The following is an 11,953-nucleotide window of genomic DNA, read 5'->3' as shown; positions in this document are numbered from 1 at the left end:
GTAACAAATGTTTCACTTGGGAATTAAGTTTACTTCCACAAATGATGAGGTTAGCACTTGATGTGTTCGTGTAATCGGGGGGAAAAGTTGCAGGATGTAGGACTTGGTATTGCTCGGATCAAGGAACTGAATATCTGCTTCCAAGATGTGTGAGAATAATCATCCAACTCAACAAATTAAAAGGAGGACGTTGTTCTGGGCCACGGATTCAGCGAGAAGTTTTGATTTTGATATAACAAGAAGAATGTGTGGCAAGGAGGTTCATGTGATAATAACAGTTTTGCATTCCTCCAATTTTCTTGATAGCAGCAATCCTCACCAATTCTTTCTTGACATAATGAACGATATGTTTGACATTAAAAGGAATTTGTTTTACTCCCACCAATGCTCCCTCTTTTGTAGGTGTTTGAAAAATCCAACAAACTTTCTTAATTGAGTAGGCTACATCAGGCCTTGCGAGAGAGTAAAAAACTGGAGTTCACATACTACGCTGCAATTTGTAAGGAAGGGCAGAACAATGTACAAATTTATGGAAGCAGAATGGGAGTGAGAGTAGGTTTTGCTCAACTCGTGGAGCAGGACGACGAGGAAGAACTAAAGCATACTTCTTTGTGATAGAATTATTCCTTGTTCAGCCCAAGATGCCTCGAGACACAAGAAGGATTGTAGAAGACCCAAATCCTTCTATTGCAAACTGCTGGTTGAGACGAAATCTTGTCGTTCAAGATTTTTCTTTTTTTCTTTTTCGCACTTATATATTTTGTTCTTATAGGCCGGCGAAGGCATTGACCCCTCTATTTATCATTCCAAATGGAGGAGCCAGAAAGTTAAGGTAGAAGAGCAATGACGTAATAAAGCAGCCCAAGTGCATACTGTTTGGTGAAGTTCTTTAAAACTTCAGGAATAATACCAATTGTTGCACAGATGCAAGTGAATACACAAAGTATATTAATGGAGTGGTAATTTACAAATGAGGTGAGATTAACTAATATTGCAGCTTTTTTCATAAATTAGTAAGTAAATACAAGGCAGAATAGTGCATGAAGCTGGTGAGGAGTCAACACTGGTTAGGTTACCATTCATATAATTAGTTAGTACCTTTGTGTACAGGTGAAATGGAAAAATTGAGCTTTCTGAAAAGCAATCTTATCTGTGTTCGTAATGCAATATTCGGGTCTGAACTAGTTTAGTCTTGGTAAGTGAGTGGGGCCATTGCGGGTCAAGCTTCTGATCTTTCTTTTTTTTTTTTTCTAGATTTCTGACAACGGATGTGATTAGAGAAAAACTAAAAATTATTAATTGTCTCAAATAATTTTCGTAATTTTTTTATGTCAATATTACAAAGACAAAGTGTCTTTTATGTGCGTCCACAAATTTTAGAAAACTGAATATCACCGGTCACACGGTTTCTTCAATAATGTGAAAAGGGGAGGCTCCCCACTTTGAAAAGGTGTATGATAGGATAAAAGATAATGCCAAATTCGGCCCCCGAAAAATCTTGTGTGTCTCCGAACACCAATTCCTGTATTTATTACACAGAACGCGAAGTGTCTCTCCCTCTCAAGTCGCCGTGACTCAGATGGCCCTCCTTCCTCCAAAGGTCCCCACGAACGTCAACGACAGACTTGACTGGGCTTCCCCTGCCGTCTCGTTTCTTTGTTCATACCTGCCGAGTTATGATGTGAAGCAGCTCTGCTTAAATCTTTCAATCTTTCTTCTCGTGGCTACCTGAGGGGACAAGCCATGTCTTTCCACGGCTTGGGTTTCTTTCTTTTCCCTGCTCTTGGGATTGATCTTCTCCTAGCTTCTACAGTTGTCTCCAATCTCAACAGTACGAATTTCTGTAGTTCCCCTTTCAACTACTGCAACTCAAGTCCAATTCCCTTCCCCTTCAGTTATCTCAATTCTTCTTGCCGTGTGAACCTCATATCATGCAACGGTAACGTCACTAAGATTCATCTATTCGACAGCGATTTCATTGTCAACACATCGATTCAACAGAATCGGCTATGAATTGCCAAATATATTATCTACTCAAAAAATGAACGAACAATTGATTCAACAAACTCTGAGTGCGGCGCATCTCCCATTCTGAAAGACCGAAGGCGTTGAACTAGGCTGCATCCCCCTCTATCGAGCCCTACCCGTGTCTTTCCTTCTTCAGTTTTAGGGCATAATTTATTTTTTACTTTTTGTCTTTGCTCGTGGAGAATAAGGCTGGGCACCGGGCCGGGCCGCCGCCGAGTACCCGGTACCCGGCCCACCATGGGCCCGAGCCCGGGCCTTGACAAAAAGGTTTTCGGGCCAAATTTATCGGGCTCGGCCCGGCCCGGGCCTGCCACTGTGATTGGTGGCGGCCCGATAAGCCTGACATGGGTTTTTTTTTTTCTTTAAAAAAAATGAACTTAGAGAATTAGGAACTTAGGGTTATGGGTTAGGTTTTCTTTTCCTCTTTTCGTTTCATTAAGAAATTTCATCGCCGCAAGCTCAAGACTGCCTCCTCCAGTCTTCCTCATCGGTTGTCGCCCCTTGGCTGCCTCCTCCGGTCCTCCCGTCGGTCGCCGCCATCGCACAGCTGCTCTACTTGCTTCATCGTCAGTTGCATTGAGTGCTTCTCCTCTAAAGGACTATTTTCTACTGGTTGGTGTTGTTCTTGTTTTTGTTATTCTATTAAGTGCACATGGTTTATGTTCGTGCTCATTTTTTGAGTGAGCTAGAGGCTAGCAAGTAGCAACCTGCCTCAAAGCCCGGCCCAGCCTGCCCGGCCCGTTAATAATCGGGCCGGGCCTCGGGCATAAACCGAAGCCCGAGGCCCGATATTACATGGGCCTGGCCCGGCCCGATGCCCAGCCTTAGTGGAGAATTCCCCAAATCGCTGCCCTAGTCGTCTTCTTCACCCTTTTAACATAGGGAGGGTCGTTTGGGATATGCTTTATCTTAGAAAAAGTATATGATATTTGTTTCTAAGCCCAACTGATTGAGTCATTGAATGTGCCAAAATTTATTGGATCTTTGTTGCCTTTTCTGTATTTGAGGAACATTGTGATCACCATCCTCATTAGCTTGCTCACACAGGACGGTATGGGTTGTCCTTGAGATTCAGACAAATCGCCGATTTGCAGAGGCAGACCCAACTATGCATCCGGCTGCCCTCCTCTTTCCAAACCCTCTCCTCTTTTAAGTCTGGCCACTTCCATCTCCTCCGTATTAAACCATGTCATATCATATCATAGAGTTTTTGGCTCCCTTCACTTTGTGCCCCACATAGAATTTGCCAAGTTGGATAAGTTTCATATGCTAATAGGTAATTGAATTTAGAGAATTGTTAAGTTTGTTGGAGAACGTGTGCTGAAGGCTTCACTGGTTGTGACCCTTCACTCCAAAAATTCTTTGCCATGCACCTCTTTATTTCGCACCCATTCAAGAGCCAGAGCGGTTTCAATAGTTGAAAAATTTTTGAGGATCAGTCCCTGCTCACCTTCAATGTGAGATTATCCATCTTCATTCTTCATTCTTCTCTAGTTATGTATCATGACAAGAACCGGTATGCATCTTACAGGTTTATATCTACGTGTGAACTTGTGCATGTGAATCTAGATTATTTCAAATCATGTCTTATTTGTTTGGAACCGTATGAGAGACCAGTAGATATCTGTCCACCATACAGATCAACGAGGGACAGCGTCTACTGGCGGTCTCTCCCACATAGGGATCTCTCTTTTTGTCCCGTTAAGCAGTAAATATGGTTAAACTGATGATAGAAAGATGATTCCTTGTTGTCTTCTTTCTGCTCCTCTTCCCTTTAATGATTATTAAATTGTCTCTTAATCTTTAAATACCGAAACCCCACCAATTGATCACAATTTTTTTTAAAAAATATAAAAAGCTATTGACCCACAGATCTCTTCTCACAGCGTTTCTCTACTGTGACTCCGTTGTTAGGTACTGGAAAGGCTCAATCACTAGCATTTGCTTGAGTAGTAGATATATATATATATATATATATGTTAATGTGAAAATAAAGAAACATTGAAGGGCTGATGTGGGCAGTATGTGTCTCCATCACTGATTTGCGTTCAGTTTCAATCAGTATGGATGGTTTTTCAGCCTTTGCTCCTGATCTCATTCTAATGCATTTGTTTTGCGGCATTACGATCTGTTGGATGCTCTTTTAAAAATTTTGAAATTTTAATTAGAAAGCCATTTTATATTTAAACGTTAACATAAGTACAGTAAAATACTATTGGCTTGTATGATCAAAATATCAAAATAAAAAAGGCTGCATATTGTTAAAGTCAATGCATTATAGCAGATGTGATCATCTCGCTATCAAAATTGTTGCTGTCAGGCTGTGACCTATTGGTCACAGCAACACCTTCTAGCTATGAACTAGCGTGCTTTGGAAAAGGGTCTGCTTACAACATGGATCTTATATGAATATCGGACTTTCCTACGTTGTCATTTTTCTTTGTTGGCTGCTAAATAGATGAATTTAGTTATATTTGGGCCTGTCTGTTGTAATTTCTAGCATTAATGACATTATTGCCTTTTGCTTCAAATTGTATGGTTTCTTCTCCTATTCTTGACTAGTTCTAAATATTGCTTATATCTTTCCTATAATTCTGCTTTTCTTGTATTTGCAGTTATGACTTGTGACCTAATTCTGCTGATGGCAGGTCAAATTTGTCGTGAGAAAGTGAAGGCTCAATGAGGCAGCGCATTGTTGTAGATAGGCTTTAGCAGTCGTCATCGGGTATGCATTTTTTTCTTTCTTTCCTTCTTAATTAGTGGACTGCACTTGTTTAAGACAGTCTTATTGTCAAAAAATGTTTCCCCTTAATGCAGCACCAATTAATTGTCATGGTAACCTTTGGGAATACGATGAATGTTCATGGTCCTTTACAAGAAGTGAGTTACTTTGTTCTTTGAAGACAAAATCTGTTTTCTATTTATTCTATAATAGTGTGATTTCTTCTTTTTATTTGTATTATTCTTGCCCTGTGTGCTTGAGTGTTGTATGTTCATCTTTGGTGCAAGCATTTTGTGTTTTGATCTTCTTGCATGTGATTATAATTTTCTGAATTTTGTGGGTTTTTTACTGACCTTTACTAGTTTAATTAGGGAAAATTGTTTTTGAGAACTTTTATTCTGTTCTACTTTGTACAGAAATTGGGAAGAATAAAAAAATACCAAACTTGTTCAAAAAATTCTGAATTTTGGTTTTCTAAAATCCTCTAGTTCTATAGAGTAAAAAAATCCTGAGTTTTCATATTGGCTCTTTACAATATAATGTCTTTTTAACCCAGATTTGTGAACCTGTCAGAAGTCAAAAAGTCTGCCTCTTACTCAGTCTACCCATCTTGTCTTGCTTTCACCCATCTCTTTAGAGAGTATAGTTTATGCCTCCTGGTGATATACCATTTGATGTCAAGAACATTTGTAAAATATATTTTTTTTAATTTTATTTGAAAACATTTTGAAAATGTCTTCGCTCATAATGATATGTCTTTGCTTTAGTCTTAGTATATTCTCAAGTAGGAGAAACTTTCAAGTTTTTGTTTTCAATCAATGGAAGAGGAAAGCTGAAAAAATCCTGGATCTGAACAGTAAGGAAAACTCCTATGAAACTGAGAAAGTTAAGATTAGGAAATGCTATTGACTCTGGTGTTCAAACATTTGCAAGGATTTAACATGAAAATATGCTGAGAGAGAAGCCACAATGCTCTGTAAGTTCTTGGCAGGTAGCAAAATGAGTGTTGAGAGATGGGCTCGGGGCTTGTGTAGTTGTTCCTCTGAGTCAGGAATCAAGAGTACCGGGTAGGCATAAAGCTGATTTATGTCTATTTCGCGAAGATAATGACTTACGAACCTTTGGCTCGTCGAAAACCCATAAGGTGAAGCGGGTTGGACACGTGACAAAGCTACACATAACCACCAAAACGGTGGAGCTTCGTAGTAGCCTTTGAGGTGGTGAGGTATTCCCTTAAATGTAAAAGAAAGAAAAACAAAAAAAACTAAGAAAAAAAATAAAAGGTGTCTTCCAAGAGATGAAAGACATGAAGGTTGAACTCGCAGGAATTGAATGTAACGATCTTTTGTGGATGTGTGAATTTGGGGTCAATATCTGCTCCTTTTTTTATTACCTAAGATGTCAAGGATTATTCCTTTATGTTCACATTTTGGAAATTGAAAGATATCCCTTCTAGAGGTTCAACGACATTGATGCGAAATGAATCCTAATCCTTGTATGGTACTATGGATTAGTGAATGACATATTACTTGCACAACACGAGCACTCAAACTTATGAGTTAAAGTGATAATCTTGAACTATTTCAAAGTAAAAACTTGACATCGAGGTTTTCTAGGCATAAGAGGAACTAACCAATCTCCTTTGGTCTTGAAAGGTGTTTGCCATTTCATTAACAAACTACTAGTCCATTCATGAAATAGATGGAACTCTTCAAACCTAGTCCACTTATGCTGAATGTGACAATTTGTCCATCTTTTCCTTTATCTTAGGAGAGGCACATCATTTGGGAACCTGACCCATAATTCCATCTTAACCAAGTGTCTTCAACTTGTTGAAATGTCTTCAACCTATTTTTCAATGACATAACCCAGACTTAGGGTTGAGGCTATCATGGAATATTTCTTATCTGTTTTCAAAAGAACTGGTCAATTTTGAACTGTGACATTTTTGAAAAGTTCTATCTTTTGAAGTTGCATGAGTGTTGTTCCTGGCTTCATCTAATATTTGTCTTAGCTTGCAATACATGGTTTTGCAAAATGGGGTGGAGTTATTTTTCATCGTCACCAACTACCCTCACATGCCTTTGCTTCGACAGCTGGGTCCTTCATAGTTTTGGACCAGGTTAGTATTCAGTTTCTTCTTGTGTCATGTTAGTTGAGTGTTAAGGATATTTTGACTAGTATGTGTTTGTTTATCCATAAATCCGGATAGTATCTTGCATTGGGGAAAAATTATGATATTATTGAATCTTTTCTCATTGATGCTATTTATGTTGTCACTCATTTAAGGCTGGCTATTTGGCCTACTCCCCGTCAATTGCTTTTAATCCAGTTTTTCCCCTTCCCATAATAGAGATGTTTTTCCTACATTGGAGGAGAAGGTGAGCTGAGTTTGGTCCAAAATTATGTTAGAATGTAAGTTTTTTAGCCGTGAAAATGACAACTAATGCTTATTTTAGAATGTCGTGGTAAGCTTGTTTTCAGATTTGTTTTTGGTTTTTGATGTTCTTATCTAGATGTTGCTGTAGGTAAGGCCCAGGATCATGAACTAGAAGGTGAATAGTGATAATTTTTTTTTCCCAAGAATAATTCCTAACACTTGATATGGCAAGCATTTTATGCATTGTATGAATTCATGTACTTGATCCTAACATTCTGGGTTTTCGTGAACTTGGTCGCTTGCCAGGCCTGTTGTGGTTGGCAAACTAAGAGCCTCTGATGCCATTCACCATTCAACGACAACTTTTCTAGAAAAACCAAAGTACTTAATAGTTAATACAACCGGAGTTTGCTATAGTGTTGGTTAAAGGCATCCTTAGGAATGTGCTGTTGATGTACTGAACACGAAATAATGCCTTTTCTTTTCATGTTTATTGTGGTTTAAAGCATATGGAAGATATGACTCAGGGTCTTTGTCATGAACATGTGTGTGTGTCTCTCTCTCTCATACCCAAGTAGAAAGACACGTGCACGTGCACCCAAGTACTGAAAAACATGTATTTGTTGATGTGGAGCTTGTGCTTGAATTTTTATGGCATTTCTAAAATATCACAATGCAGGTGTAATATGGCTGATTGGTGTATTAGTGCAGCCTAGAAGGCTAGAACTGTGGCTTATGGGTCCACTGTTCAAATGTGCATATATAGTGTTTTTATTTTCAGAGCTAACATGTCAATTCATACAATTAAAAGCATGCTTTCTTTTTGTGCTCGTAGCTAAATCTTAGTTATGAGATCTAATTGCAGGACTTGGTTGCTCAATTTTATTGCAGGTGGGACACTTGCATTGTACTCACGGATATGCAAACATGTAAAGTTTTGTCTTCTTCCAAACCAATTGTCATATGATGCTTGTATCAAGTTCAACTGAAGGTGCCACATCCACAGCTTGGGTTGTCAATAACGATTAAAGAAAGGAAGTATGTAAGCTTCCTTGTCACTGAAAAAGATGTTCTCGTGTTTCTTCTTGTTGGTACTTCTATGTTTTGACATTAGTGTCCACTGTCTTTTGATGTCGTTCATTGTTGAATTTCTCCCAAGTAGTTTTCATATAGTTTTAATTTCACTTTGTTTTTTACTTTTTTTTTAATGGAACAGGCGATTGCTTTAGAGATTACCACAATTATGATGTGGACTTTAGGCAAGTTCTTGTATGAAAACCTGTATTATAACATTCTTTTTTTCCTTGTACATGTGAAAATCTAATTAAGAAGGAAAAGGAAGAAATTGAAGAAACATGACAAAGTGACTTGAAGTAGAGGAGACCATATGGAATGCACTAATAGAAGCAAATTCTTGTTCTTTCCTACAAATGATATGTGCCTCATAGAGGGAGTTACTTATGCAAGTTTTTTGTCCATGCAGTTGATTGTCATTTCTTAACAAAAAGGAATCATCCTCGACATCCTAGATAATAAAAAAAAGGAGCAGATATTGACCTCAAAATCGTACATCCATGAAAGATTGTCGCATTCAATTCTTGCGAGTTCTGCCTTCATGTATTTCATCTTTTGGCAGGCACATTTTGCTTTTTTCTTGTTTTTTCTTCATTTTTTTCTTTTGCATTCGGCTTTTTGCCTTTCAAACTTTTTTTCTTGTGTTTGATTTTTTTTTTGGGCAGACCTTCACCTTTGAGGGAATACCTCACCACCCCAAAGGCTACTACGAAGCTCCACCGCTTTGGTGGTTATGTATAGCTTTGTGACGTGTCCAACCCGCTTCACCTTATGGGTTTTCAACGAGCCAAAAGTTTGTAAGTCATCATCTTCGTGAAATAAATATAAATCACATTTATGCCTATCTGGTACACTCGATTATTGACTCAGAGGAACGACTACACAAGCCCTGAGCCCATCTCTCAATTCTCATTTTGCTACATGCCAAGATCTTATTTGAACATTTTGGCTTCTCCGTCAAGATATTTTATTGCTAAATCCTTGCAGATGCTTGATCGCCAAACTCAATAGCATTTCCTAGTCTTGACTTTCTCAACTTCAGAGAATTTTTCTTCAATGCTCATATCCAGGATTTTTTTCAATTTTTCTCTTCCGTTGATGGACAACAAGAACTTGAAATTTCTACCTTCCACTTGAAAGGTACTAAGAATAAATCAAGGCACATCATTGTGTGAGAAAACACTTCCAAAATGTTTTTATCAAAACTGAAAAGTTTCTCTTTTACAAAAATTCTTGACATCAAATGACATATCACCAGGAGAAAGGAACTATACTCCCTAAAGAGATGGTTGAATGTAAAACTTGGCTGGTTAAAAGAATGAACTTCACCAAATCTCCCATAAAAGTAGGGTCTTCTATACAAAAGGTTGGTTTAAGGGTGACGGGTTCCAGAAAAGTTGGGTATTCAACTGATTGAAAGTTTCACAAATGGTTTGAGTTAAGTTCTTCTATCAAAAAACAGTAAAAACACAAAAAGAAGGATAAAACATCAGTAAAAAAGGAAGCATCGTAAGTTAAGGTCTGACTTTTATGATACCAAAATTCAATGCCCCAAACAACCCCAAGCATCGCAATGTTGTTGTTCATAACCAATTATTTCCATATGAAACTTAAATCAAATTAGACCCTAACCCACTAATCGGCTTACATGTGAATAACCAAAGCTAATGCTTCTACAATCAGCTCAATCTTTAGTACTGAAAAAGGGATAAAGGAAACATCTCCAAGTCAAACTAATTATGTGCAGCTTAAAGTCATGAACACTAGAAAACCATTTACACATGCCAATGCATGAACAAAAACAAGGGTACTTACACAGATTTTTTTAGTTCATTTTACTGTACTCTTTAGTATGCACTCTTCAATGAGAGAAGAAACTACAACTAGAGCAGCAATTGATGCCAGCATGACATCAAGATCCAAATCAAGGTCAAACATAAGATAAATAAAAGCATGAAGCGTATGGCAGAAACATAGAGATGCTAGGGCTTTGTAAACGATATCCAACTTCATTCATAGAAATTTTGGGTTGGAAATGCCCTCCAATATTGTCTTTTAGGATTTTTTTTTTTTTTCTGAATTCTCGTCGGTGCAGTGGGTGGGGCATGGCCCCTGCCGGTCCCCCCTTGGCTTCGCCCCTATAAAGTTGTGAGATCCCTTTCGATGTTGATACTTTGTGTGCACCTCTAATTTGCCGACAAGTAGAGTCAGGGCCTGCATGGACCAAATCAAAATTTTATTAACTAAACTTTTTAAAATTTTAGTTTTGCCTAAATAAAGATTTGGAAAATTATATGATAATCCCATTTAAAAAAAAAAATCTGACTCCACCACTGCCGACAATGGTTTCCGGCCCCTTTGATTGTGGTCGAGTTAATAATTAGTGGGGATTGGCGAGGCATGTCAATGTTCCTTAGCCAGGATGATACATGTTTCCATTGGGCTTTGTTCAGCAAGGTTTGACATTGTATTGCACACAAGCTGGGAAGCAGCAAATGGTACATCGTATCCCCATCAATCACGGTACATATTGTTTTTTATTTGAATAATTTTGGTACAAATAGACGAGGAGTAAGTCATACTCAACGAAAATGTCACCATTTTAGTACTGGGAATAATTTAAGTAGTTAATGTTGATTGTCACGGGCCGAGTTTCTCCAGCCCGCGTGGCGCCGAAGGCGTTCCCCAAAGCCTTCGGCCAGCCGTCTCTCTCTTAAGCTAGCGGAAACATTCATCTTTTCTTCGGGACTGTGGACTAGACAAGGAGTGCTAAGCACTCGGCACACCATCACCCAGGTTTATCCCATTGTCGACCATCGGCAAGCCGTGGCCATGAGGCCCTGTCAGAACTTCGCCATTCCTCCAAGTGCCTATCTACATCCAAACGAAATCTGGGTGGGGGTAGACTTCCCTTGGGAGGAAGTCTCCAGCCGAAGCCAGTTGACGACTATATGTCATTAAGTAAGGCGGTCGACCATCGCCCTACTCGACGATGAGCATTCACTTGCTCACCCTCGCGTGACTCTACGCGGTTGTGGAACGCAGCATATGCGCCCACTGGGGGAATTGCCCCCAACCCACGCGCACCTCCTTGTGTATCCAAACACTACGCGTGGGGAACCTACTGGATTCCCCAACGATGGACTTGTACTTCCAAAGGGACTGCTGATCTTGATGCATTTAAACGCCTTGTCACTGCACAGCTGCACATTCCACGTGTATTGCTTTCTACTTGACTCGCGACCGATTGATCCCACATGCATTCCAACTATGCCTAAGCTGGCCAAGCAGCATCACCTTTTACTGGCTTGACTGGGCAAGACACAGTCGACCGGCAACATGATTGTCTCTAATGAAAGCATTTATGTTGTAGGTAGTATAAGCTTGTTACGTGTTGCAGTATCATTTTACTTTCCATTTCTACTTCGTCTCAAATTGAATTACATTTAGTTCGTGTGTGACATATTATGCTAAGTACGTTTTTTTAACTCAGATGCTTGTTAAATTATTATTTATAGTTGTTTGTTTTTCCTAACATTGTCAATATTTTATTAATGTTATATATACATTTTTTATTAATCTCATGGATAGGCACGGTGCATCTAATAACGTTACTTATGGCTAGACTGAAACCGCATAATTTAGTCCCATTGGTGGCATCTTTCATTTCCATTAAAATCATTAGAAAAATCCATATCAGGTCCTATTATACTTGAATCCGCAGCTAAAACATTAGAACCTGAGAGTTC

The sequence above is a fragment of the Nymphaea colorata genome, chromosome 1 (assembly GCF_008831285.2).
Source record: "Nymphaea colorata isolate Beijing-Zhang1983 chromosome 1, ASM883128v2, whole genome shotgun sequence".
Lineage (NCBI taxonomy): Eukaryota > Viridiplantae > Streptophyta > Magnoliopsida > Nymphaeales > Nymphaeaceae > Nymphaea > Nymphaea colorata.
This window is presented reverse-complemented; position numbering follows the sequence as displayed.